Source organism: Carettochelys insculpta, chromosome 5 (assembly GCF_033958435.1).
Source record: "Carettochelys insculpta isolate YL-2023 chromosome 5, ASM3395843v1, whole genome shotgun sequence".
Classification (NCBI taxonomy): domain Eukaryota; kingdom Metazoa; phylum Chordata; order Testudines; family Carettochelyidae; genus Carettochelys; species Carettochelys insculpta.
Genome location: NC_134141.1, coordinates 126,405,908 through 126,432,947, shown reverse-complemented (window position 1 = coordinate 126,432,947; position 27,040 = coordinate 126,405,908). Strand labels below are relative to the sequence as shown.

The 27,040-nt window shown below is 53.5% G+C and overlaps 1 protein-coding gene across 4 annotated transcripts in view; it reads left to right on the top strand.

The window, feature by feature from the left end:
- Positions 1-27,040, top strand: part of CNTFR (ciliary neurotrophic factor receptor) — a 450,281-nt gene that overhangs the window by 84,058 nt on the left and 339,183 nt on the right. For all 4 annotated transcript variants that reach the window (XM_074994432.1, XM_074994435.1, XM_074994431.1 and 1 more), the window contains exon 2: positions 3,778-3,876. The gene's annotated coding sequence lies outside the window, so the exon portion shown is untranslated. The remainder of the gene's footprint in view (positions 1-3,777; positions 3,877-27,040) is intronic.

Genomic DNA, 27,040 nt, shown 5'->3' with positions numbered 1-27,040 from the left:
ACATGTCCCTGGAAAGGGGGACTGAAGGTTGAGCTCCACACACCTAGGGAGCTTCAGCCCTGGGCAGCGGGGCTTGGACTTTGGCTTCAGCTCAGCAAATCCCACAGCAGCCCTGGTGACCCTATCAAAACTTTGGTCCCAACCCCACAGTTTGAGAACTGCTGGTCTAGGAAATACTTAGTGTAGTAAGTACAGGCCCAGTATGAGGCCTTAGGCCTGAACCAAAGTAATGGTCAAGACTTTGCTAACAGAAAGCAAAGTGCAGCTGTGAGCTAAAGGGATGCATTGCTCACAGAAGTTGGCAAGAAGAGGGTTGATGGTGCATAAACATATCTACCTAGCATATTGAAGTGGGTACATGGTACCAGAACATCCTACCCTGGAACATTCCACAGACAAGAAAGAACAGGCCAATCCATCCCAATGACAGGGGCAAAAGGGTAATATGATGGATAGAGTTGTTTTGTTCGAACCAACATGTACAAGGTGAGAGGCAGCACCTAGAAGGGTTGTACCTCAATACGTTAGGAATGATGTGTAAATTGTTTGTACCTGTGTATAAGAATGTACTTCTGGGATGTGGTCTAGGTCTGGCCGAGGGGGCAGTGGAAAGTCCTGCCACTGACTGAGCTGAGTCCATTGACCGTGGGTGCATATTTGTAGTATGTCCTGACTTAGACTAAGTCTACAGGGAACTACTATTGTGTCCAATATGGCAATAAACCTGGCCGACGTGCCTTCGCACCTTACTAGACTCTGTGGTTATTGGGGGTTCTCTTCGGGTCTGCTGTGTCGGCTGTCTGCAGAGCTGGGGCAGCGCACAGAGGGAACACACGCACGCAGCCGAGTGATACCAACATTGGAGAGAGCAGAGCACCACGCTGGTAGCATCTGACAACACTTAGTTCTGCCATGAGTGCTGGGGACTGGACCAGAGGCTCTCTTGAGGTCCCTTCCAGTCCTGCGATTCTCTGCTTCTTACCATCTCACACACCTGCTGGCTTTGGAACAGGGACGTATCAGCCAGTGGGTTGTCCCCCTAGAGTCAGGGATGTGCCTTTTGCTGTCCCCATGAAAATCCATCTCTATTTGGCTCAGTTTCTGGGCAGAGGTGGTTGTGCGTACGTCCGTGTGTGCATTTTGTGTACCACTGTGAAAGGGATGTGGTGAGTTTCACACTTAGCACACGGATCCAGCGTCTTGGTGTAAATATTAAATACCCATTCCGGCCCTTTACCGGACCGAGCTTATCATGTGGTTCTCCTCTCACTTATGCCAGTGGACTGGCACTGTCTTCAGGAGGACTTCCTGATCCCCAGCAGGGTCGGTGAGAAGAGCACCAGGCCCCACAGCTTTGTGGGGGGTGCTGGCTGCTGGTGTCTGTGGAAGGTGAAATCAGGACTGCTCAGCTCTGTGTCTGCCCTGTCTATGTTGTGTGCGGGTGTGCGCCAGCATCCTCTGCTGGCCTGAGAGTGGAGTGACTGGAGGCCTCAGAGGAGGTGGATGGAGTTTTCTTTAGAAGAGGGCTGCATTTCTGGCCGTCGAGATCGGCCGTTCTGGTCCCTCAGTGAGAGAGACAGAGAGAGAGAGTGTGTGTGTGTGTGTGCGCGCGCTCCTGTGCATGGCTCCCCTGGGAGTTACGGTCTAACCTGGCCAGACCCACAGGGCAGGAGAGGAAACCCAGCTGCCGAGCTCCCAGCCATGTGCCTTGTTCCTGCATCACATTGCTGTAACTTGCCACCTCGGTGTCTGTCTTCTGGCTCTGGGGGCTCCTTAGGGCAGCAGCGGGCAGCTTCCCCTCTGCCCGTATAGTGAGCAGGGGGGCTGCTTGTGTGACCCTCCTCCACGCCGAAAGCCCTGGTGGAGGGGGGAGGTGGCGTAGGAAGTGTAGGGCTCCGGTGCCCTGGTCCATAAGAGGTGCCTGGGAGAGGCAGACAGACATGGGGTCCATAGGCCGCACCACTGCCCTAGGGTCTACCTGGAGCAGGGCCATGGATAAAGCTCTCCCTTATCATCCCAGACAGCGTGCTCTTCGCATGCTCCTTGGGAACTGCATCTGTGTGGACGGATCTGAGGAACCAACTCAGAATGTGCTCATCCATCCCCTCCCCCTCTCACCAGCTTCCCGCCCCCCCCCCCACCATGGGCAGCCTTGACGGCTCTCTGACAGGTGGTGACAAATCAGCGCTCTGATTCAGTTCCAAACCAGCCTTGTCTGTTTATTTCCTCTGCCACTCAGAGCCGGGAGGCAGCCCTCTCGGCGAAGGGCGGGGGAGCCCTCTGTCATCTCTGTCAGTCACTGCTAGCTCTCGCCATCGGTGGCCCCCATATGTCCGGCAGAGTCTGCTGTGAGTGATGGGGCGCGGCGCAGGCTGAGCTGGGGGCTGGCGGAGTTAAATATTTCAGTGGCTGACACCTGACAGGCGTGATGAATTGCAGCGCGCCGGGTGCTGCCGGCGTGACAAACGGGCCACTTCCCTCCTTAGGCTCCGGGAAAAAATGTTAATTATTTCCCAGCGCTTTGCAAATGAGAGTTTCTCAATCAACCGCCCTGGCACCCAATGAGGTTTCACTTATTTATTTGTCATTTACAGGCCTATGGGGCTGGGTTCTCTAATCCTTGCCAGGGCCCGTGGAAGTCAGCAGAAAGTCTGCTGCTGGGTTCCCAGGGCGCTGCGGTTATCCCCTAAATGAGGATGGGCATAGACATTTGCTGATGTTGCTGCTGCTCTGGGCAAAGTCCCTCTGCAGCATCAACAGTGTGAGATGCCCTTGTGGTAACTTATAAAACAAGTTTCAGGCACCTGTTGCAGTATCTTTCCACCACAGACTGTGTGTGCGCTTCCCAAAGGGGTCTGTACCTCCACTAGGGGTTTGGAAGCATCTAAATGTTCTGTGCAAGGAACACCCCCTCATGCAGAGTGTTCCAGAAATCACCAATCAAAGCCAAAGAGCATGAATATTCCCCAAGACAGGCTTTTGTGGCTGATCCGTCAAATGCCAGTAGTGAGTTTGGGGCTATAGTGTGTGTTTATCCTTGATGTCCTTAATGACTTACCCCCCTGATTTGGGCTTGGACTCCGTTATTCCGAACTCTGTAAAAACAAAGAACCCATCCTGACTCAGTCTGCAATCTTAGGTGCTCCTCAGTGGTCCCTCTAGTCTTTTTCTATCCATGTGCGGAATAAATTTTAATGCACACTGAGGCACATGTCTTGCACACGCTAGTAGGCGCGCACGACCCAGCTTGGGCACTCTGCCAATCAGCTAGGCAGCATCTGAATCTCTCCTGAGTGGCCACTCAAGCGCTCAGCTTCCAGGGAACATTGATGCTTCTCCTACAAATGGGCGCACAGTTGTTCCTGTGCTTACAGGTGTCCCACTGAAGCTGATGGGACTTAACCGTGGTGCGTACAGTTCAGTACATTCAGGGTCAGAGCCTTGGAGGATGACATGACGTAATGGGGATGTGGCTTGTGGTTTTGTTCTAGCTAAGGGGTGTTGTTGCTGGTTCTCTTTGATGCACATTGTTATCATAGACAACACTGGGGCAGATCAATTCCTTCCCTCACCCCATGCCCAGGAACTAACAAAATTAACACATATGAGAGGGTGGGCCAGCAACAGTCATTGGAGAATCTGTGGGCACCAGCTGCCAAGCCTCAGCCAGGGGAGATCCCTGCCTAGAGGGGCGAGCATGGCGAAACCCACCCCAGAAAATGATGGCAGGAGAATAGACGGGCCGATCTTTGACAGCTTCTCTTTCCTTTTGAAAAGAGCTCCCAGTTCTCCACCGCCGAGTGCAGAGCGCAGAGGACTCCCGAGGAGTTTGATGAGCGATCAGAGGCCACCCTGGGAATTCAGACCCGTGGAAAGGTAAGCGGTTGTTTATTCACAGCCCCATTTGTTTCACTTTGAGCATCTCGGCCAGAGTAAGACTCGTCGGTAACCTGAGTGTCAGCACATCTTTGAGATTCAGAGTCTAATGTGCCATGTCCGCCGTCTCCTCTCCTCTCCTCTCCATGCTGATCAGAGAGGAGGCAGGTGCTGACTCGTTGTTTATATGGCGCTTTCAGGCCCTGTTCTAGCAGTTTGTCGAGTTGTTAGTTTCTCGGAAAGAGGCAAACACCGCTGACCAGGGCGACTCACCAGCGTGTAAAGTGCCCGAGAACGGGGGTTTCTGCAGAAGACTCCCTGCGGGCAGGATGTGAGCTCAATTCATGGTGTTTTTAAGCTGAACAGGACCAGGCCTGGTCATGGTGGTTAAGAACAGGCAGGCATGTCAGACTGTCCTGGCCTGAGTTGGAAAGGCCCAGCTCCTGAGGGCTTATGATAGCTGAGTATCTCCCCTGGCTCTCGTCAGATGGTCACACCTCCTGCTCTGGCCAGTTCCAGCATGTAAGCCCTTGCACGCTGTCCCCTGACACATCCTGTGGGGCTGGGCTGCTGGGGAAGGGCACCTGGCCTGTCTCTCCCAAGGCAGAATGATCCCTCAGCTTTGTGGCCCATGCCTGGGCTGTGGCTCTCCCACAGGCAGATGATGTCCAGTGACACAAGGATGTGTCATGACAGACCGGAGAGTGGTGAGATGAGGTCATCCCAAAGGTATGTGGGGACGGTTTTGACTCATGGCAGGAGAACTCGTGGGACTGAGTTTGGCACCTGGCAGAATCAGCGGGTCTGTCTGAGGTCAGGGCGGCTGCCTGGCAGCAATATGTAGCTGCCCCTACGTTGCAGGGCGGCTGGCTTTTGCTCCACATGGCAGACACACTCTGCATTCACACCAGGTGTTCCCCACTTGCCAGCGTTACACTGGGTCCTCATTTGCATTAGCATAGTGCCATTCCTGTTGGCAAACTGTTCCGGGTTTATACCGGGATGGTGTCCTTTCTGCAGGCGGAGTCACTCCATATTCAGACCAGGACGACTCACTTCCCGTTGGTGGAGTGACTCTAGATTTACACCAGCATGGCTAACTTCCTGCCGGTGGGTGGAGTCACTCCAGATTTACACTAGCATGACTCACTTTCTGCTGGTGGAGCGAATCTGGATTTATACTGCTGTGGCTCCCTTTTTGCTAGTGGAGTCACTCCGGAAGTATACCAGTAATACATCTGGAGTGAGTCCCCTGCTGCGGGCAGAATCAGTCTGGATTTATGTCATTGGAGCTGCATTGCAGCTCGGAGAGTCACTCTGGATTTACGCAGAGTGGCTCGCTTCCTGCAGGTGGAGTTTGTCATGTGGCTGAACTTTTATGTTGGGTCTGGAAACCATTTTAATACCCAGTGTGGCTATAGGCCCCAAATATTGTGCTGGGGGTGACACGTGTGGTGTCAGATGAAAGATGATGATGCTCTGAATCTATCTATGCTGCTTGTGTGGCTGTATCATGTATGTATGTAAAGTTACAGATTTCTAGCTCTGAAGCTGTGCGAGAAATGTTTCGGTGCTGAGGTTCACAAAAGGGAGGTGGGGCTCCACCCCAGCCAGGACAATAGACTGAGCAAAGGCTCAGATGGCCAACACCCAGTTTGTGATGTTGGGGTTTTCCTACTGGGACTGCAATGAATGGAAACTCAGCACAGTGACCCACCTGGTCAGGTGCTAAGCCAAGGCCTATGGAGAAGAAGAGAATTTTCCCTCTGCATATGAAAAACCACAAGATGGGCCCTGTCAGTTACTTTCTTTGTTCTTCAGTCCTCAGGAGTTACTGTCTGGACTGGGGGCCCATCCCTCAAAGGGATGATGTGGATTTAGCAGTGTCCATCTTGGATCTTTTGTCTCATAGTCTCCAACAGTCCATGTCCCAGCATGTGGACCCCAGCGAGCACTACAGTACTCCAGTGACTGAATATGTAACTTGAAATGAACTTTCAGAGACTTCCAAGAATCAGAAAATAACATGGCTGGCCTGTATCCGCAGTTAGAACTGATGTACGTAAAGTTTTGCTTTAGCACCTCATTTCTCTAACCCTGGTCTTTCTTTTTTATTAATAAATCTTTAGATATTACATCTAAAGAATTGGTGAGCGTGTTGTTTGGGTGAGCTCTGCGTAGGCCAGGGGCTGGGGCTGGGCCCTTTGGGGTCTGGAAGACTCTGGGTGGTGTTTGGTGAAACAGGTTTAATAAACACTCACCTTAGTTGTGGGTTGTTGGTCTGGGCTGGTAAAGCAGCTGAGAAGTCTGTGGGTTTGCTTGTGTGGCTTTTGGCTGGCCAGTGGGGCTGGCAGAGGTGCAGTGGTGGCTGGTTGTAATTGCCTTAGTGAGAAGTAAATCACAGCCGGGGGCTGTAAGTGGCCGGGATGTTAAACAAAGGTGCCCTGGACTGATTTCTCTAGCTGTGCCCAGAAACTCCGTCCTGTTGCAGATTTGCTTCAGATTTACACCAGAAGGGCTGTATTGTAGTTCATGGAGTTACTCTGGATTAACACCAGTGTGATGCTATTGCTGCTACTGGAGTGACTCCAGATTTACAGCAGTGTCACTAAAAGTAGAGTTTGATTCTGGGACTTTATTTCTTCCCACCTTCTGCTCCTCCTCCTGCCACCTTGATTCTCTGACTGGCCAACCATCTGGCAAGGTTGCTTTTGCATCCTTTCCTTGCGGTTCATCTCTGGCGGAGTACGTTGCTAATAATAGCAATTACCGGCACACACTGGCTACAAGGTATGGCGGTGGTAATGGGATCCGGGGGGACAAAATTACAGCGCTATAATATGCTAAGATAAATTAGGGTTGTAAAATTAGCCAAGGGTCTAGTCAGCGATCTGACAAATGTGTCACAGCTTTGTAACAAGCACTGAGCTCCGCTCAATTGGATTAGTGACCTGGAGCAAGGCAGGCGGGAACAAGGGAAAGGAGTTTATTACCCACCTGCGAATGGTGAAAGGCTGCTTGTTTCTCCCCTTGGCTTCGCTGAGCAATCCATCCCCTGGCACTCGCTGGTGCTCAGCAGGAGCAGAGTAAAGATCTGGCTCTGTCCCGCTGCTTTCAGAATCAGCTAAGCCAGGCAGCGGGGAAGGAAGGGCCTGGTTAGTGGGGTTCTTTGGGCTCCCTGTCTGGGCCCCCCGATCTGGTTTGATCCTGTCCCTTTTCCAGTGCAGTTGTAACCCACGCATCTAAGTGTGGGTCACTGTCCCACATAGTGGTGCCCAGACCACTTACACAGAGAAAGGAGGAGGCTTCTCTACAGCTGGTTTTTAGTGCAAACTGCAGAGCTCCTGCACTAAGCTCCAGAAGTGCCAGGTTCAAGCCTGCCTGTAAGCAGTGGCACAGCACCAATCCAGCCCTAGTTTTGTGGCATGATGCCTTCAAAGGTGGCAGCCCCTCCCAGGCTCAGATCTGCACTGGACACTTCTGTCTGTGCCTTCCCATTCACCCCTGCTGGGCTGGTGTTCTCCTAGCCTGCTGGCTGGGTGCTGTTTAGATGGAGAAGTGGGAGGTGGTCAGAACCTGTGTGCCAATCAGATAAACTGGGGACTGATCCAGCAGTGGGCAGTGCATCTCCTGCCAAGGGTGCTTAGTTTTTTCGGCTCCCGTTGATATCAGCCGGCTGCATTCGGCTGGTTCCGGGTGCTGGAGCCGTACGGCAGTTTGCAAGAGTAGAGCTCAAAGGCTCCAATTGCCAAGGTGCTGGGGGCTTTGCCTGTTGTTCAGCGCGTCAGTGGCAATCGGGCGGGGTCAGGCTGCATTGTGCAAGGTGCTGCACAGATGTAGACCAAGAGGTGGTTCCTGCCCCAAGGAGCTCGCGCTCGCAATAGACAAAGGGTGGAGGGAAGGGATCCGACCCGTGAGCAGAGGGCCCACTGTGTGATGGAGCCAGTGGCTGGTCAGTTCCACAGTCTTTATTTCTCATGTGTTCTGCAGTTTAAATTTGGAATGTTAAAGCCTGGTTTTGATTAGCTTAGCTGATTAAATGGGGTGGGAGGGAAGGGGCTGTCCATGGGACAGCTCTAGTCTGGCTGGGCTGGAGCGGCCCCCTACTATGGACGTGTGGTTGCTGCTCTGGCCAGGCTGGAGCAACCTTCCCCCTGGCGTGCCCTGGGTTACCAAGGGACCAAGGCTTCCCCGGCCATGCTGGGGGGCGCTCCAGTCCAGGCTGGAACGCGCCCCTGGCCAGGGTCTTGCCCCCCCATTTAACCAGGGACAGTAATTAAAAATGGGGTTTAATATTCCTCAGTTAAACTACAGAACAAATGTCACCAGTGGCTGGGAGGTTGCTCACAGGTACCAAGGCCAGAAGGGACCACTCTGATCAGCTAGTGCACAGCCAGAGACTGGCCCTAGCAGTAAGCGCACAGTACTTAACCATGGCCAGTAACTCCCCAGTTTAAATCTCTCCGTGGGGTTATGCTCGCCAGGGACTAGTGAGATGAAAGGCAGGGCATGGGGGAAGGTTGGGGGCAAGCAGCCAATCATGCAGGGGATGGAACGTGCAAGTTGCGAACGTGGGGAAACAGCCTTGTGCCATCTGCACTCCTGGCTCAACCTGCCTCTGCGCTGGCTTCAGTCTCTGGCTGGCTCCTTCTTGCAGAGTCCTTCCTGCAGGCTGCAGGGCTGGGGGTGTGGAGATACCATGCAGCTCCTACTGCCCCCAGGAAGGGAGCTGTCCCCTGCACTGTTCTGAGTCGGGGGCGCCATAAGAGGTGTGAGGGATGCCCCAATTTCTTCCCCCTGCCCCGCCACCCCGCAGGCCAGAACCACGTGCTTTCTCCCCAACGGGGGCGGAATTGCAGGCAAGCAGCAGCTGGTGGCCTGCGTCATGTGGCTGCCTGGGATCAGATGCTTGCTGTGGAGGGAGCTGGACTCTCCATCTCTCTGAAGAGCAGGTGTGACACTGCTGCCAGTTGCAATGGAACTGGCTGGCCGGTGACTCATTAGACAGCGAACGAGCTGGACTCAGCTGGTCAGGGAACAAGCTCCTCGCTGGTGGGCGGTGACTGGCCAGCCAGAGCCTTCCGCAGGTCTGCAAATGCAGGCCAATCGTGTGTATAGGGGCAAGCACCTTCCACATGGTCTTGGGGTGGGTGGTGGGGGAGTGATGTAGGTCTGGATTAATAAGGCGTGTGATTTGGCCCATAAATATTAAAAACGCTGTATAGAGGGCTCAGCACTCCGGAACGGGGGAGGCTGGCTGCAAGCGGATAAGGCCGCGTAGAGGCGTCCAAGCCAAGCAGCAGTAGGAGAAGGGGCAGGAGCAGCTGCCATTCAGCCGGTGAGAGATAATTGGTTTCATTACTTGTGATGAATTTTGCATGGGGTGGTCCCAGTTACGGGTGTTCCCACCTCTCCTGCAGCTGCTCCTACGCGGGGAGAAGCTGCTGTATGAGCTGTGATAAATGGGGCTCTGAACTGGTCCTGCCGGGATCTTTTGGGAAGATGGAGAACCGGTCGCCAGAGTCTTCGTCTTGCTCCTCTGCGCACCGCAGGTCCCTTTGTCTTTGGTGGGGCCTCCGGGTAGCTACCGGACCAGCGACGGGCAACCCAGACCAGTGAGCCGCCCTCCTTCATCTCCGTGGGCTGGAGACTTGGAATCGGGCACGGGCGCTAACCATGACCCGAAGGCTGAGTTTAAATCCAGCGCTGGGTGCAACCGCATGCACCTCCCACGTGCCCTGGCTTGAAGTGTGCGTCACGCCTCGTTTCGTGCAGGACTGATCAGCCCTCCCCTCCGCTGCAGGCCCACCCTCTGTTCCACCCCCTCCCTAAAACCCCAGCCAGCCTCTGCCCTGTCTCCGCTCACAAGCACACCCCGGCCCTTCTCCCCACTGCCAGCGCTTGTACAGCAGCTGCTTGGTGCCCTGGCTCTTTTGGCCCCCAAGCAGCAGTTCTGGAACACTGTGAATGGGCCGCTTGGCGCCCCGTCATTGCTTCTCCCCGTCCCTCGCAGGGACAGAACACCACACATCAGCTGATTCGCAGCACGTGAGCTCTGGGAGGGTGGGGCTGGAGCGGGGACAGGGCGCGAGTCTGCTGGTTCAGCTCATGGTGGAACTGCTGGGAGGGAGGGGGAAGAGTAGGGGGTGCAGGGGTCCCCAGTGCACAAGAGGCATAGCGGGAGGGGGCAGGGCATGTGTCAGCAGGGCACGCATGTAACTCTAAGGGCTGCAGGTTGCCCAGCACAGTACTAGCCCCTAAGGGCAGGTGCACCTGAGGTCTAGTGTCCACGAATGGGTGTCTTGGAAAGAGTCTTTATTACCCTGGAAGGCAGCTACCGCCTGGGATTGCACGTTGCAGGGGTGTCGATACTACAGAGTTAGGCAGCCCTGGAATTGCCCACGGTATGCGTATGCCTCACAGACATCATAGGTTCTAGCCCCTCTACCCCTTCCTGGGAGGTACCGTGTTCTCCCCATTTTACAGTTGGGGGAAGTGAGCAATGATTAAATGATGCACCCAAGGTCACTCAGGATGTCAGTGGCAGAGCCAGGAATTACCTGCAGGTGCCCCCTTGCCACTGGACCACCCTTCCTTGCATCAGCCTTTGAATGGACAAATGAGCCAGTGGACAAAGGTGACATCTAATTTCTCTCCAGGGCCTTAAATGCTTCTCCTAACAATCGCCCCGGGGCAGCAGTTGTTCCATCAAGCCTGCCAGGAGCTGGGTTTGAATGGCGGGGTTATCTGCATGTCTTTGGCATGCTTTACTGGACACAGCTATGAACAAGCCTGTTCCCGCTGAAATCCAGATGTGGCCGTCAGGGTTAGAACCAGTGCTAGGGAGAGCAAAGCAGCTGTCTGCTTAGTGCCCCTCTGGGAAATCAGCTCAGTTTGGATCCTCAGCGTGCCTGAAACTGCATCTGAGGGGAATCCTTCGGGGCAGCGAGGGATGCTGCAGAGCCGAGAAGACTCAAAAGGTTAAGCTCAGTTCTGAGCCTGCTGTGCCAGAAATTGCTGAAATCCACCTTTGGGTCCAGCAACAGATGCCGCCCAGTGGGACGGCCGCCCAGGAAAGAGTCAGAGAGCACCTAGCAGATTGGCACAGCACCCACAGCAGCAGCAGGTGTTTCTCCAGGTGGTGCACATCCGCACATACTTCGGTGCATATAACAAAATTTATTCCACCGCAGATGGGAAAAATGAGAGGGCACATTGACAGAGACCAGTGGAAGGAGGGGGAGGCGGAATAAGACAGACGGCAGAACAAGGAGCAATGGTCTGAAGTTACAGAGGGGGAGGCGTAGGTTGGATATTAGAAAAATCTATTTCCCCAGGCGGGTGGTGAAGCATTGGAATGCATTGCCTGGAGAGGTGGTGGAACCTCCATCCCTAGAGGTTTTTAAGTCCTGGCTTGACAAAGCCCTGGCTGGGATGAATTAGTTGGGGTTGGTCTTGTTTTAGGCAAGGGGCTGGACTTGATGACCTCCTGAGGTCCCCTCCAGTCCTAGGAATATGAGACTGAGCTCATGTTTCTGCATGAAACGGCTGGGGGGTGCAGGAGCCAAAGACAACTCCCTCTCCCCCCGTCCTGTGTGATGTTTGGAGGTTGGGGTGGTTTATGCTCTGTTGTTTTTCCTGGTCCTTTGCAACTGCCCTGCACATCAGTTGCCTCCTTCAGCCTTGTGTGGCTTATCACACAGCATCCTCGCCGCGCGTGTGCGACTTGGGGCTGGTGTCCGCATGCTGCTGCTCCTGTCTGCAACCTGCATGACCTGGTGCAGCTGTGGATGGCTGGCGCTGGCTGTTCTCACTTGCCCACAGCATGTGGGGCAAGGGGGGAAGAGAGGAGGCCGTTTGCACTCAGTGGGCTTCGTGGTCAGAGCCTAGGTCATGTGATTTATTTGACTGGTTCCATCTCTCTCGGCGGTGTGTTCATTTCCACGCCCAGCTTGTGTGGAGTTGCAGCGTTTCTCCTGATTTTACTCCCCATTCCTGAGCCCTTTGGGGTGGGCCAGGGAAAGGAGGAAGCTGTCTCCTCCCAGTGGGGGTTTAGTGGGTTTAATTGTGCTGTGCATAGGGAAGGCTCCAAACATGCACCACTCTCTGTTTGTCTGGGGTTTGTCCCGCTCCAGGGAGCTGCCAGCTGGAGCCATGTTTTCCACTGATGAATGGGCAGGGCTGACACCGAACACATTCTTGATAACACCCCGAAGGGGCTTCGAGAGGCTGCGAAGCTTCACTGGTGTATTTCTGTTCATCAGCAACGTTTCTTTCGCCCCCCCGCCCCCGGTGGGACAGAGCACTGATGCAGGACTTTCTAGCCCTATGCGTGATGGGCATTCGCCGATCTCTTACCCTGAGATAGCATTCGGGTATGTGCGCGCGTGTTGTGACAAGGTCAGGTCAGCGCACCGCAGCTGGAAGGGGGAACAGCAGCTTTGGAGGCCGCCTGGGCAAAGAGAGGAAGAGAGAGAGCTAGTTAATCTCCCAGGTGGAAGCAATAGGGAGGGGCAGCAGGTAATCGGTGAAGCCCAGCTGGTCTCACTGCCGGGGTGCTGGCAGGGCTTAAAAACCATCCCTCTCCTCCAGTGAGACTGAAGACCTGGCTGCAGAAAAGGGGAAAGGACTGACCAGCTGGGCAGAGGTGGGTGCCGCCTAACCCCTCCAGCCGAAGGAAGGGGAATGGGATCCTGTCCAGACTCGAGGTACCTTGCAACTGTGTGTACAGGTGCGTATATGTGGGAGCAAACAGAACAAATGACATCTGCACACAGACAGAAGGACCGCAGCCAATTGCTGTTACACACACGGCCAGGACAGACACTGCACACTGCTGTCTAGGGAGAGGAGAAAAGCCAGGTGTGTTGATCTCTCTCGCCTGGATTGCTTTGTAGGCCCCTGGGTGTTTCCTGGTGGTAGCTCTGTCTGAGCAGTCGACAAACGTTTCCTTGTGGCCCATAGACACTAAAAAGATGACTTGTGTTTCTCACCGGTGTTGCGTGTTTTAAAATTGATAGGGGAATGTCTGTGAGCAAGAGCAGTGGAGTACTGCATGTCCCTGGAGAACGCACTGGTGATGCTCCGAGACCTGCCGTGCGGCAGAGCCCTTACTGATGCCGCTGGAAAGCCGAACGCCGACAAATGGGGACTTTCTGGGAAAAGTAGCAGCCTTAAGCACGGCATCCTTCTCCCAGGTCTGGCAAGGATCAGTCCAGGCCACAGCAGGGTGTGCCAGGCTGGTGCCAGGCTGCTACTCCTGTGTACAGACAGAGCACTTCTCCTTTTGGTCTTCTCCCCTTCTCTCCTTTCCAGCTGCCAGCCCTCCCACTGACGTCTGTCCCTCGAGCTCTCCCACCCGGAGGTGGAATCTCCACCCCTAGAGGTTTCTAAGTCCTGGCTGGGTGGATTAGTTGGGGTTCATCCTGCTTTGACCTCCTGAGGTCCCTTCCAGCCCTAGGCTTCTATGATTCTGTGACCAGGGAACACACACTCTCACTCTCCCTACTGCTCTTTTTCCAGCTCCGCCTCACATCCGGTCACTGTCCACCACCAGCCAACCGTGCTGCCAGCAGCTGGGGGGCAGTGTGTGCTCAGTGCCATCTGGGCAGCCCCTGGGGATGTTTCCAGCTAACCAGTAAGCTGCACCCTAAATAGGTGAGGCTTACCGGTTACGGGTAACCATTGGGAGCTGGAGTTGACCCCCTCCACGGTGGCCCTGTGCACGCCAGGGGCAGCGTCATTCCAGCCCAGCCAGAGCTGCCCCCATCCCTGGTAGGGGGGCTGCTCCATCTCAGCCAGGCCGGAGTCCTCACCTCCCACTGCCATTTCATTGGTTAACTGGTCAAGCTTAACGTTTAACCGGTTAACTAGTTATATGGGATTTTTCATGTTCCTCGCCCTGCGGCGCTTGGCCCTGGAGCACTCCCACCTTCCCACAGCCCTGGTGTCCAGAGCTTTCCCCGTGTTTAGCTCCCCAGGTGCAGCTCTGTGATGCTGTGTGGTTTGGGCAGAGTCCCTCGTGGTCATGGAAGGAACGGGGGACGAGGCTGCTTGGGGTTCTCTCCTCACTGCTGTTATTGACCAGGCCTGGTGAAGCCCATGGACCTGTGCCTTTGGAGCCAGCTCCTGAGATTATCCGGGAATCTCGGCTCCCGCTAGAAGAAAGTTCCTAGCCCTGGCGATGGCACAGATTCCGTGGACATGTGACTGGAACACAACCAGGACAGGGGCATCTGCCAGAGTCTGCACAGACCTTGCTGCAGTAGCTCAGACATGGGAGCTGCCCCAGATGTGCCAAGATGTGCGACCCTGCTCTCCCTTTGCCTCTCTGGAGCAGAGGGGGACCCCTTGTTACTCCCAAGGGGGCAGGGCCCCTTCTGCCACTCCTTGGGCCCTCAGCTGCTACCCTGCCTCTCCAAGGGGGTCAGGGCTAGAGGAGAAGGGAGGTTTGTACCGTGATGTGCAAGGGACGGTAGGCTGCTTAATCCATCCTAGGATTGTTTGCCCTGCAGCCCAGTGCAGCGAGGCCAGCGGGGACTGAGCCTGGAACATCCCTAGTGCATTTTAACAGCTTGTTTCTTCATTTGTAATCATCTCTTGATTACCGGCTGGCTCTGGGAGGCCTCTGCCCCGGCTCCATGGCTCCAGTGGAGCCCCGGCACACGTTGGGGTCCCTAACGACGGCAGCTGAGGTGCTGCTACCCTGTGAAATCACACAGCAGTGCGGCTCTTTCTTCTTCGATTGTTACCCTGGCCTAACGAGAGGGGAGGGGAGGGGCAGGGTGTGCGTGCGCTGGGACTGCCCGATTTATGGCTAGGAGATTTATCTGCTGGGGGGAGGCGTATATTTTCCCTGCAGTGACACTTATTGCCACAAATTACTAACCAGGCAAGGTGAGGGCAGTGGCAGGAAAATACAGGAGCACACAGAAGCGGCGATGAGTCCCTGGGGCGTGGGAGGAGCGGGGCTTGAGATGGAAATGGAGACCGGGGGAAAAAGGGAGAGGGGGCAGGTAGGTAGAAGGAGCAGAGGTTTGTATCAGAACATGCTGTGTAGGGGAGGCCCTGGGAAATCAGGCAGAGCTGCAGGGCCTGCCTGGTCTCATAGCTGTACATACATATGCAGGCAGAAGACAGCTGTCCACAGCTGCATTTGGAATGACATGGTGCCCCAAGCCCTGGGCTGGGGCTTGTGGGGTGCGGGTTCGAGTCCCAGCTCAGCTATGTATGTTTGGGCTTAGCTTCCCTCAGCGCTGGTTCTTCAAACCCAGGCTGCCAAGAAGGTGGAGTCTTAATAGGATTGGGAGGTGCTCAAGTGCAACTGAGGTCAGAGCCTGGTGAGCAAGCAGGTATGTATGGAGCTGCCCTTTCGGGGGGACGCTTCTCTATCTCTAGCTTCAGTGCTAGGGTGGCATCAGGGAAGGGGGATCTGCCTGAGTCTGCACAGAGCTTGCTGCAGTAGCTCAAATGTGCGATCTGCCCCTGATGTGCTAAGTGAGGGCCAACTCCGAGGCCCACTGCTCTGGGCAGCCCCTGCCAGCACCACCCCATGAGACATGTTAGCATGTGGCGGAGGCGGAGGGCATGCCGTGTCCTACACATCCAGCAGATAAGCTGTGCTTGTTGCGGCAAGTTCTGGGGAGCGACCCTTGCTCCTCCCGTTGCCTCTCTGGGGCAGAGGGGGACCCCTTGTTACTCCCAAGGAGGCAGTGACCCTTCTGCCAGTCCAGGATGACGGGAGTTAGGAGCTCTTTGGTTTTCATCCCAGCTCTTCCCTCGAATGGCTGAATGCCGGCTCATCACTGCACCACTCTCGGCCTCTCTTGCCTCTTGGATTCTGCTTGCACTGCGCACTTAGGCCAGCTGTCTCCAGAGCCTGCTGCATTGCCTGTGTTTGCACATCTCTGCAGCCATAGAAGAGCCAAGGACACGCTGGCCTCAGGTAGGAGCCGAGCCACGTGGGCAGAAGGGCTCTCCAGAAGAAGAGATTTAATTTTCCTTCTCAGGCTTCCACAGAACTCATAATTCACCCTGTGCTAGGTGGGTCTGAAGGTCTCCGTGCTGGGTGCTGGACGGCCAGATTACAAATGACAGGAGGCCCTTCCGCAGAGGCCTTAGATAAATCAAGAAACCGATCTGAGTTATCACTAGAGACAGGAACAGAGCCCAAATTCTTATTGCATCATTTGGTGTGAGACTGGCTGCAGAACTGTCCCATAGATTCGGCCCCAGCCTGGCTGATTGCAAGGAGCAGCTGGAATGGAACGAGACAGCTTGTGCCTGACTGAGTATTTCCTGCTCTGTCAGGCTACGTCTACACGTGAAGCCAACATCGAAATAGCTTATTTCGATGTAGGAACATCGAAATAGGCTATTTCGATGAATAACGTCTACACGTCCTTCAGGGCTGGCAACGTCGACGTTCAACTTCGACGTTGCGCGGCACCACATTGAAATAGGTGCTGCGAGGGTACGTCTACACGCCAAAGTAGCACACATCGAAATAAAGGTGCCAGGCACAGCTGCAGACAGGGTCACAGGGCGGACTCAACAGCAAGCCGCTCCCTTAAAGGGCCCCTCCCACACACAATTGCACTAAACAACACAAGATACACAGAGCCGACAACTGGTTGCAGACCCTGTGCCTGCAGCATGGATCCCCAGCTGCCGCAGCAGCAGCCAGAAGCCCTGGGCTAAGGGCTGCTGCCCACGGTGACCATAGAGCCCCGCAGGGGCTGGAGAGAGAGCATCTCTCAACCCCCCAGCTGATGGCCGCCATGGAGGACCCAGCAATTTCGACGTTGCGGGACGCAGATCGTCTACACGGTCCCTACTTCGATGTTGAACGTCGAAGTAGGGCGCTATTCCGATCCCCTCATGAGGTTAGCGACTTCGACGTCTCACCGCCTAACGTCGAAGTTAACTTCGAAATAGCGCCCGACGCGTGTAGCTGCGACGGGCGCTATTTTGAAGTTAGTGCTGCTGCTTCGAAGTAGCGTGCACGTGTAGACATAGCTTCAGTAAGGCCCGGTGCGTGTACATGAGCACATGCACAAACACACGTGGCTCCAAGTTTATGAAATGTACAAAACCCCCACCCCGCCGATGTCAACCAGCGTGTCTTTGGGCACAGGTGCTCTTCAACCCCTTCCAAGCTGGCTTGTAACGCTGGAACAGGTGTTTGGTAAATTTACACGAGCACCAGCTAAACTGATAGAAGAGTGTCCCCAAGGGATTTGCCTTAGGTTATTGAATTGCTTTGATTTCCTCTGGTGTAATGTTTGTGTGGACGAGGCTGTCGACTCTGAGTCCAACTGATACGTCTGCACTGGGTGAGGTGCTGCTCAGAGCTTTTGGGAATCATTGTGTTGCTGCTCCTGACAAAACCTGCAGCAGGGGAAGCAGAGAAACACCCCGGCTCCTGAATAGTAACAGAGAGGGAGCCGTGCTGGTCTATACACGATTAAAACAAAAAAGCAGTCCAGTAGCACTTTAGAGACTAACAAAATAATTTATTGGGTGAGGAGCTTTCGTGGGACAGACCCACTTCTTCAGCCCACAGCCAGACCAGAGCAGACTCGATATTTAAGGCACAGAGAACCAAAAACAGTAATCAAGGTTGACAAATCAGAAAAATATTATCAAGGTGAGCAAATCTGCCCCTCTGCTCTCTGATTTGGTCACCTTGATAATACAACCTTGATTACTATTTTTAGTTCTCTGTGCCTTAAATATTGAGTCTGTTCTGGTCTGGCTGTGGGCTGAAGAAGTGGGTCTGTCCCACGAAAGCTCCTCACCTAATAAATTACCCGGGCTCCTGGTGCCACAGACAGAACAGACCCTAGCAAGAATGAAAGGGTCATAGAACCATAGAATCCTAGGGCTGGAAGGGATCTCAGGAGGTCATCTAGTCCAGCTCCCTGCTTCAAGCAGGATCAACCCCCACTAAATCATCCCAGCCAGGACTTTGTCTTGCTACTGACTTTGCTTTTTATGTAGCCTGCTGTAAAACAAGGCCTACACCTAGGTGAGGGGCTGTACCCTGCAGGAGAGCTGTGCATACCCCCAGGGGTGCCCGTGACCCTGGTTGAGAACTATGGATCTAGCTGACCTCTCAGGGTCCCTTTGAGCCCCACAGAGAATTTCTCTGATTCTAAAACCTGGCTTGTTAAAGCCTCTCTCAGGGAAGCAAGCGTTGGGAGTCATTCCTCTGAAGGGAGAGTTCCAGTGATGGGCCGGCACAATAAATAATAGATTGGCTACACCCTGGGCTCTCGCCAGAGGCTTGGCTGAGTAAAGACTGATGAAATGCTGAGTCGGTGGCTGAGGAGTTCAGCTTAGTGCTGACGGGCCAGGCGGTTAAGCTATTTATTGATAACACTGTTCGCTCTGATTCTAGCCTCTCTTGGGGAAGCTGGTTGTGCACAAAGCTGTCCAGCATGGTAGGGACAGAGCGGTTCCCCCAAAGTGCTTGAACACTAGTTGGTTCGCACGCTGTTTGCTTCCACATCCAGCTCTTTGGGACTTGTCAGCTGAGCCTCACAGTGCCTCTACCTGCTCCATGATTGGCTGGTTGAAATATCGGAGATCGGTGTGCCACAGAGCCGCTAACCTGCTGTCTTGTAGGAAAGTCGGGACCGATCGTGATTCACCAGCATTTTCACAACTTTTCGGCCACCAGCCTGGCTAACATGAACACATGAGTGTCAGTGCCTCTCACCTGGCCTATCAGCCTGCAGGAATAGTCAGAAATTGGGGTCTTTTTAAAGGAACTAACCAGTTTTTAGTTTTTTTTTAAGAAAAAGAACAGGTTCCCCCCACCTCTGGAGTTGCCTGGCCATCACTTAACAAACTTTGCCGCAGTGCTTTGGCTGCCCTGGCGTTTAGACACCGCAGCAAGGCAGGCGGTAGAGTATCGCTCAGTCAGGGTCATGTGTGGGCTCCGTTGATTAAGCGGATGTGCTGGCCGTTGCCCGGGTGACGCTGTAATGAGACTGTTCTCTGGTGGGTGTTAAATGGCTCAGACCCCCCGTGGCAGGGAACGCAGGGAGAGCCACGTGGCCAAGTGGGGATTCTGGTGGAGAGGGAAAAGTGGGGGATTCTGCCCAAGGACAGAGGCATGTGCTGGAGAGGAGCAAAGCAGTTGCAGCTGAGTGCCAGGTCCTGCACCATTCCAAGAGCTGTGCAGGAGCTCAGACCTCTTGTCTCACAGTTTTACTCCGGGTTGGTTCTCCAGAACACACAGATTTGCCAGTGGGAGCCCTGAGCGTGGAACGGGCAGCCCTCCATCACAGAGTCTCTCGCTTGGCCTGGTGCAGATCTCGGGAGCGTGAGGAAGATTTGTTGCTGTTCCCACCCCCATGAACCCGCACAAAGCAAACCCAACTCTTCTCTGTAGATGTCCTATGGGGCCTCTCGCCATGTTTGCTACAGTAGCGCCTAGAGACCCCAGATGAGCTCACAGAACACTAGAACTGGAGGGGATCTTGAGAGGTCATCAAGTCCAGTCCCCTGGCCTGATGGCAGGATCAAGCACGATCTAGAGTTTCCAGACCATCTGTGGTAGGTGTCTATCCAACCTGCTCTTATAGATCTCCAGCGATGGAGATTCCACAACCTCCCCGGGCAATTTATTCCAGTGTTTAACCACCCTGACAGTTAGGAAGTTTTTTCTAATGTCCAGCCACAACCTCCCTTACTGCAGTTTAAGCTGATTGCTCCTTGTCCCGTCCTCAGAGACCAAGGAGAACAAGTTTTCTCCCTCCTCTTGTGACCCTCTTTTTAGGTACTCATAAACCACTACCATGTCCCCTCTCAGTCTTCTCTTTTCTAAACTAAACAAGCCCAGTTCTTTCAGTCGTCCCTCAGAGCTCATGTTCTCCAGACCTTTCATCGTTCTTCTTGCTCTTCTCTGGGCCTTCTGCAATTTCTCCACATCTTTCCTGAAACTCCAGTTGAGACCTAGTCAGCGCAGAGTAGAGTGGAAAAGTGACTTCTCTTGCCTGGTTCACAACACTCCTGTGAATGCTTCCCAGAATCATGATTGCTTTTTTTGCAACAGCATCACACTGTTGATTCGTATTTAGCTTGTGGTCCACTCTGATCCTTAGATTCCTTTCTGCAGTTCTCCAGCCTAGACAGTCACTTCCCATTCTGTATGTGTGAAACTGATTGTTCCTTCCCAAGTGCAGCACTTTGCATTTGTCCATATTAAACTTCTTCCTATTTACCTCAGACCGTTTGTCCAGATTATTTTGAATTATGACCCTATCAGGTGTGCCAGGCACAGCCTGCACATGCAGTAGAAAACAGGCCTTGCCCCAGATCTGACAGCATCTGGTATAGGCAGCGGGGGTGGGACCTGGGGTTTCTTTTGTGGCACAGAGGTTTAGTCTGTGCCCCTGGGAATAGCCACCTCTGGGCTTTTCCAATCAGGGAATTAAAGGACCCTTCCACTCAGTCATGAGTCATCACTGGGGGGCCCTTCATCAGCTGATGAATTTGACATAATAAAATAAATACTGAGAGAAAATGTAATTGGATCTCATTTATTACCCAGTTCTGCCTCACAGCCCCCAATTACCCAAACGCAATTAGGGAAGGCTCCCCAGTAAGAGCAGCTGCAGGTCACCCAATGGGCGCACTCCATCAGCTCTTCTGGCTGGTGTAATGTACCCATCTGGCGCGAATCCCTGGCAGGGGGAGGCTGACAATGCGCAGGGCGGACTGGAAGCAATGGCAGACCAAGTCAGCAGGGTTCCTGTGCCAAAGCGCCTGGGAAGCAGTGGTCTCTGCGTCCTTGGAGGGAAAAGTTTCCCACGGCATCGAGCGTCGCCCTGCCCTGCCCATGTGCCTACCAGACGGTGGTGGTGAATCAGACCCATCCCCTTGTTACCTCTGCTCTGCAGCTGGCATATGTCTAACCAGCACCTGCCACTACACCAGACTCTACGATGCCCCTGTGCGGGATAGGAAAGATCTCCCATTCCCAGGGCCTCAGAGCTCTGCCCATTCCACATTCGGGTCCTGCCGTAAGGTGCCACTTTGCTCTTGGGGATCACCCCTGCCCAGCTGTTGTTCCTCCAGGGGAGGCAGGAGGAGCGGAGCTGTGGCACATGCTGGCACCGGGGAGGTTGTGGTGAGCAGAGCTCAGACTGGCTCACTCCTGCCCGGCAGCTTGCACAGCTGTGTGCACCGGCTGAGCGTGCAAGGTGAGGGTGAAGTGCTACGCCTGAGGGAGCTGAGGTTGGGTGTAACTAAGACTAGGAGGAAGGTGGTTCCTGGGGCCTCGTGGCTACTGTGCCTGAGTGCTTGGCCGTGTGAGTGTAGGAAGGGGCTGAGCATGTCCCAAAGGTGTGGCAGCATCTAAAAGAGATGCCTTGGGGAAGGCTGAGCCCCCAGGTTACGTGACACCTCCCATGGGCTGCTGTCAGGTCCTTGCAACCTAGATCTGTTTGCCTCGTCTGTCAGCCCCCGCCTTGGTGCATTAAAGCCAGTCACAAGAATGCACCGATTCTCTCTCTGTGGGCGGGGGCAGGGGGTTCATAGGAATGCTGAGGAATCGGGCGGGGCGGGGGGACAGTGGGAACCTAACCTGCAGCAGCCTCTCCAGGAGAGCCAGGCGTTAAGGGGTCCTCCAGATTCTCTCAGGCTATCATCGAAGGAGCTGGGAGCCAGCTATTTGGTAGCTGTCACGTTGTAAGGGACAGAAGTCTGACTCTTGTGTTGGCGTTATCACAGAACACAACGTGCGGGTTCATCTGCAGGGAAGGCTCATCTCTGTCTCTCAGCTCCTAATCCTTGTTTACAACAGCAGGCGAGAAAAGACAATTATCATGGAAATGGTTTGCATGTAAGAGACAAAATGGGATCCTGATGTGCAGTAATTGAAGGCTGGTGGTAGCCGTGCATGTGAACGGGAGTGTGATGTGTGCGTCACTGGGGGTCAGGAATAGCAGGAGGCAACGTGAGGAGCAGGCAGAGAGAAGAGGTGTGAAGGGAAGTGTGTGGTGTGTGCAGGGGCAGAGGGGGGCACGAGACGAATGAGTGTCGTTAGTGTGAGAGGAGCTGGGTGTAAACCTGTGTAAAGCTGTGTGGTGTGGTGTGAGTGGGCGCGCACGAGTGAAGGTGGTGATTTGGTGTGTGGTGCATGCGAGGTGCAAACGCAGCCCTATGCAACCTGCATCTGTTTAGTTCCAAAGGCGCGGAACAGCTGTTCCACCAGCTCGGGGCAGGGGTGCCCATTGAAGTCCCTGGGGCGTGTGTATGTGGAAGGGTGGGTAGCACAGTGCGGGAAAGAACAACGGCCTCGTATGTGACAAGCCACCAGAAGCGTCAGCAAGGTACAAATGCAAAGAGCATCCCCTCAGAGTCCAGCTTGTGTGTGGACCACCTGAACGCAGACGAATGGCTTTCTCCGCTCAAGCTGGAGTCTGAGCCCAACAAAGCAATTCGGCAGTGTCAGAATGCAGGAGCTCTCCTCCTCGTGCATCCCCAACCCCTCTGCTCACCGTGTGATCTCTTTCACTCACTTGCACTTTCTCTCACACACCCGTTGTGTCTCCTGTCCGGCGGTACGGACTCTCTGTGTGACATGTATGCCCGGAGGCCACTGTGAGCAGCATGCTGGGCCCGGTCAACATACTGAGCAAGAGAGGCCCGCTGCCCTGGAGACCTTATGTTCAATTGAAACCAAGGGGCAGCTCTAACAAGATGGGAAGGACCAGGGCAGGCTGGGAAGAGGGAAAGGGTGATATGAGTCCTGGTGTTTCGTAGGCCGAATAAAGGGGATTCATTTTTGGCAGCCCATCCTACCCAGCATCCCTGCTTTCATTGGCTGCTAGTTTCCCAGAGACATGCTGGAAGAAGTGGGGGGAGATTGGAGAGATGGTGTGTTTGTGGGGAGATGTTAGAACACTGGAATTGGAAGGGACCTCAAGAGGTCATCAAGTCCAGTCCCCTGCCCTCACGGCAGCGCCAGACACCATGTAGACCATCCCAAAGAAATGTCTGTCTAACCTGCTCTTAAAAATCTCAAACAATGGAAATTCCACAGCCTCTCCAGGCAATTTATTCCAATGCTTAACCACCCTGACAGGAAATTTTTCCTCATGTCCATCCTAAACCTCCCTTGCTGCAGTTTAAGCCCAGTGCTCTTGTCCTATCCTCAGAAGCCAAGGAGAATAATTTTTCTCTCTCCTCCTTGTAACCCTCTTTTAGGCGCTTGAAAGCTGTTATCAAGTCCCCTCTCAGCCTTCTCTTTTCCAAACTAAACAAACTCAGTTCTTTCAGTCTTCCCTCATGGCTCATGTTCTCTTGACCTTTCATCATTTTAGTTGTTCTTCTCTGGACCTTCTGCAGTTTCTCCACATCTTACCTGAAGTGTGTTGCCTGGAACTGAATCTAGTACTCCAGTTGAGGCCTAACCAGCGCAGAGTAGAGCGGAAGAATGACTTCTCACGTTCTGCTCACAACACTCCTGTTAATACATCCCAGAATCAAGTTTCCTTTTTTTTTTTCCAACATCATCACACTGTTGACTGCTATTTAGCTTGTGGTCTGCTCTGATCCTTAGCTCCCTTTCTGGAGTTGTCCACCCTAGGTAGTCACATCCCATTTTGTGTGCGTGAAACTGATTGCTCCTCCCTACAGTACTTTGCTTTTGTCCTTGTTGAACTTCCTCCTATTTGCCTCATCTTTTCTCCAGTGTGTCTGGATCTTTTTGAATTCTGTTTGGGGAGGCAGTGTGGGTGAAAAGCAATGGGCGCACGGTTGCAGGGGGCAGCAGTGGGGGCTGGCGGAGTGGAAGAGAGGCCCCGTGAGTGTTATGATTCAAGAGAAGAGTGGAACTCGGGGGAGGACATGCCTTGAAGGTTGGACCCAGAAGCTTGTCTCTGGATGTGATGGAGAAAGTGAGGGAGGGATTTTTGTGTGTAGAGGGAGGGGAACATGATCTGAACGTTGCATCAGGACCATGATCACTGCTACAGTGTTTCTGAAGGGAGGGAGACTCCAGGAGGGGGTACCATGGGAGGGGAGGCAGGGTTGTCTTTTGTGGTGTTTGCACAGCACCAAGCACCGTGGGACCCTGATTTATGACTGGGGACTCCTGGGTAGGGGCATTTTTTGCTGAGGGGCAGAGAAAAGGCTGGATCCGAGAAGTGGTTATGGAGGACGATGCAGTGAAGATTGGACGCAGCCTGGATGTTGTGGCTCTGGAGACAGGGCTCTGACAAAGATGATGTCTGGATTACAGGCCTGACTGATAAATAGGGGTGATGGTGCTTCCAGCTGCAAGGGAGGAGCGGATCATATTATGTTCACAGCATAAACTAAGAGGCGTAGATAAAAACATAAACACTCTTGCTGGAAGGTTGTCACATAACAAAAGTTTATTGCTTAGAAACCAGAACTGAAGAACAAGAGCCCCAAAACAGAGAGACACAAAGCAGGCTGCTCTCTAAGGCAGCAAGGCGAAACTCAGCTCCTTGGCCTAGACTGGCTCTGTGCACCTTGGCTCCAAAGGCTCAGATCTCATGCATCCCTACAGAGACCCCTACCCTGAAAGCAGGGCCGGGGAGCCATTTACAAAAAAGAGTCATAGCTTGATGTCAACCATAAGACTTCGGTTTGGTCTCTGCAAAAAATGGTGATGAGCTGAACCAACAATGCGGTGTTTCTGCCTATCAGGACTAGGCAAATAGAGGTTGAACCTCTCTAGTCTGGCACCCTCCACACCTGGCCAGTGCTGAACGAGAGAATTGGCCAAACCACAGGAAGTCAATATTGTGTAGCAGAGGGGTTGGCAGCCTGCGGCTCCGGAGCAGCATGCGGCTCTTTAAGGAGCCACTTGCAGCTCCATGAGCTGCTGCTGCTGACTCCTCTTGTGACTCTGAAGGCTGCTGCCACTTGAATGGAATTTAGTTTCTTAGTTTAAGTGGCGGCAGCCTCTGGAGCCGCTGAGCAGCCAGCTGCGGCAGGTGGGGGGGAGGGGGGAGCTGGCAGGGCAGGAAGCCACCCCACGTTGGGGGGAGGTCAGCCTGCAGGAGAACTGGAAGGAGGGGTGTCTGAGCCTGCACTGCCAGCGCTGCATAGCCAAGCAGAAGGAAGCAGTGGGGGAGCAGCAGAGGGAAGGTGGGGGCTGTGAAGGAGTAGCAGCAGTGTGCAGAGCTTTTTGGCTGAGGCAGGTAAATCCTGGGGCTGAAGGGGTTAAACCTGGGGGCGGAGGGGGGACGGTTTGGGGATTGGGGGGTAAAGCTTGGGAATGGGGGTGGATTTGGGAGTTGAGGCAGGTAAAGCCTCGAGATGGAGGTAACAACTTTCTAACGGGTACAAATCATTGTGTGTGCGCTGTTCTTAAAATAGGGGTGACAAAAAGTACGGTTGGACATCATTTATTAAGGACCATCTCATATTCACAGGCACTGCAGCTCTTGAAGAATATTTTGAAACTGAATTTGAAAAAATGGCTCTTCTCACTATTTCGGTTGCAGACCCCTGGTCAAGCAGCATCACCAGCACTTCCACGGCTGACTGGGCTCTCAGAATACATTTACAGGTGAAGTGCAGCTAAATAACAGCACAGGACACTGAGAGCCAGGACTGGTGGCTGGAAACCAAATTTATGGGACCCCGGGAAGCTTGGCCACATCCATGATAAGTGGTTGTCCGGCTAACTAAAATCATGCTGGATTGCGGATGTTGCATGATGAGAGATTGCCAGACTGGAGAGGCTCAACCTGTGCTTTTAAACCAATTTGGTCCTGGCTCCTCCAAGGAGCCTGCAGCTGGAAGAAACACACTGACCATCCCTGGTGAAGCAGATGTATTTAGATCTGCTGAAAGAGGGCATAACTGATCGTTTCACAGCACTGCCAGGCACGCAGGGGCATAGGAGAGCCAAACTCTGAAAGCAGCAAATTCACCTTGGAGAAAAACGGGCTTTTCCCATTTTTTTCTTTAATTATTGCTGTCTCTTTAAAAAAAATAATTTAACAAAGTGACTGCATGGAAACCTCAGGTTTTTTTATCCCTTTAAAATCTATGCAGTTTAAAGTGGTCCTATTAAAATGCTAACCTCTGCCAAGAAACTCTACTCCCGATAAAAAGCATTAAAGATTCAACAAACAGCAGAGAATTGGGATTGATCCTAACCTTCCATAACGGGGAGCTGCTTAACCCATTAATCAGCTCTGCTCTCTCCTTCCAGGCTGATGGCCTCAGAGCTAGGCCTTTTCAGGACTAAAAGCACATTAAATATTTATCACCGCTGAACATATGTCCACCTGTGCAGAAGTGATCTCTTTCACACACCACTGCGTCCATCTTCCCGGTTGCATGTTATGGCACCAGCATGAAAATGCCAACAGCCTCCATCATTATTCCCTGGCCAGGGTCTGGGCTGGGATAGCGGTATCTCAGATACGTCTTTGTAGTAACTACTGATAAACTCTGGACCTTTCAGTGGCAGTTGCTGTGTGTCACTATCACAGCACAGCGTGTGCTCTCCAGGTATAGGAAGAACTGACATAAGAAGGACTATACTGGGTCACCACTCTGTCTGCTGAGAGTGGCCAGGGCCAGGTGCCAAACAGGAAGTGACCAGGACAGGTGATCGTCCAACAATCCCTCTCCTGCTGCACATTCCCAGCCTCTGGCAAACACACTGCATCCCCACATGATAGCGTTGAACATTTGCGTGTTGAGACGGGGATGGAGATCCACCATGCATGCCATCTTCAGTCCAGCCCTATATCAGCCGTTCATACTGCGCCGGGCTGTCCGTGTGTTGCAAGCTTCTTAGAAAATCTACGTTAGGAACATTTCAGAGACTCATTTTTTTAGTTGTTGATGCTATATCAGGGTAGACCTCTGACTGTAGCCACAGCTGTCTTGAGCCCAGCCGTGCAGGGCTCCAACGGAGATGAAAATTAGAACTACAGTTTGCACCTCTCTAATCCAGAGCTCTCCCGTCCGGCAACATCCGTAATCTGGCATGATTTTGGTTTGCCGGATGACCTCTTATCATGGGCGTGGCCAAGTTTCCTGTGATCACACAAAGTTTGTTTCCAGCCGCCAGTCCTGGCTCTCAGGGTTCTGTCCTGTTATTTAGCCCTAAATTACCCTTGAGTCTTCTAAAAGTCCAGTAAGCAAGAAAGTAACA